The sequence below is a fragment of the Elephantulus edwardii genome, unplaced genomic scaffold (genome assembly GCF_000299155.1).
Source record: "Elephantulus edwardii isolate Elephantulus edwardi_28Jun2011 unplaced genomic scaffold, EleEdw1.0 scaffold00061, whole genome shotgun sequence".
NCBI lineage: Eukaryota > Metazoa > Chordata > Mammalia > Macroscelidea > Macroscelididae > Elephantulus > Elephantulus edwardii.
The window spans coordinates 10844836-10846256 of NW_006399811.1; the positions used below are offsets into that span (position 1 = coordinate 10844836).

Sequence of the window (1421 nt, forward strand, 5' to 3'; positions counted from 1 at the left end):
GGTGCCGTCAGGTAGACTAAAACTCATAGTGATCCTGTGAACAACAGATCTGAACCCTGCCCTGCCCTGCCCTGCGCTATCCTCACGAGCGGTGACATACTTGTTTTCATTGTTGTTGTTGATTACCACTGAGTTGGAACCATAGCTGACTCTCCAGTGGGTTCTCAGAGGCAGTAAAATGCACAGGAAGAGACAGTCCACCTTTCTCCGTGGAGCAGCTGGCGGATTCAAACCACCTGCCTTTGGGTTAGCAGTGCACCTCCTTACCTCTAAGCCACCAGATCTCCTTGATATGCTCAAGCCCACTGCATTGTAACTCAGGGAATGTGAAAACATTATAGCAATATTTAGAAGAACAGTGCATCATAGCCTTTTTAAAATTTTGGGTTAGAATTTCATTTTCTTTTTTTTTTTCAATTTGAAAGCAGTCACTGTTTTATTAACTGACCAGATTACAAAAAAGAATCATGGTTCATACCTTAGTTCATTCTTCTGATAAGTCTGTTGGTCTGGTCTTCCCGGTTGCCAGCATCTCCACCTTCTACAAAATGAGTGGTCTTTTTCTTCATTCCACCTCGTGGAGAAGATAATTTGAATGGCCACAAGAAGTTGTTTGCTTCCTTGAAATGTTTGCCAACAGTATAGATCTCATGAATCAGATCCTCCATGCAGATGATACCATATTTACCAAGAGATCGTGCAATCAAAGTGTTGTCTCTCAGAGCAATTCGCTTCTTATCAATTTTGCCATAACCACACTTATAAATCAGTTCATTGACAGACTTCAGGTTTGGATATCCCCATGCAATATATGGTTCCACAATCCTCAACATGTTAATTGAAGCTTTGTTGAGTTTAACAAAGGTGCCATTGAAGATCTGGCGAAGGCGAAGGAGCTGTATGTAACACCTTACGAACCTTTGGGCTCACACCATTGATACCTCTGATCCTGCTGACAAATGCCAGCTTGGGTTCTGCGGGTACATAGAAGTTGCCAGCTTTCCTTGCCATCCGAATCTCAGTTCTGTACATCTGCCTGTATTCTTTGTGATAGTGCTTAGCTTTTTCATAGATAAGCTTCCTTCTTGCCTTTTGAAGCATTTTTTGGGCAAACTTCTTTCTAAGGCGCTTGACCCTTAATTCTGCGAAATTCCTTCGCTTTTTCTTAAGGGTTTCTGGCACTGCAGGAACCTTCTTTTTCTTCTCCATGGCAGCCTCCATGGTTCCAAGCAGAAAGTAAGAAAGGACAGAATTTCATTTTCTAAGGGGCTTTTTCTCCAGATCCTTCTAAATCTGAAGTGAGGAACCCTATTTATGTGAAGATTGAGCCTCTGGCTAGTTCTAGGCAAAGCAGGTCTGAAGTGACCCCAAGCCACGTTTGCTACCTCAGTGGCATCCTGTCTCCTCCAGCCCAGGCCCCC

General features: G+C 43.3%; 1 pseudogene; it reads right to left on the reverse strand.

Annotated features, from left to right (window-relative positions):
* Positions 1–479: 479 nt before the first annotated feature.
* Positions 480–1221, reverse strand: LOC102849747 (annotated as a pseudogene).
* Positions 1222–1421: the final 200 nt, after the last annotated feature.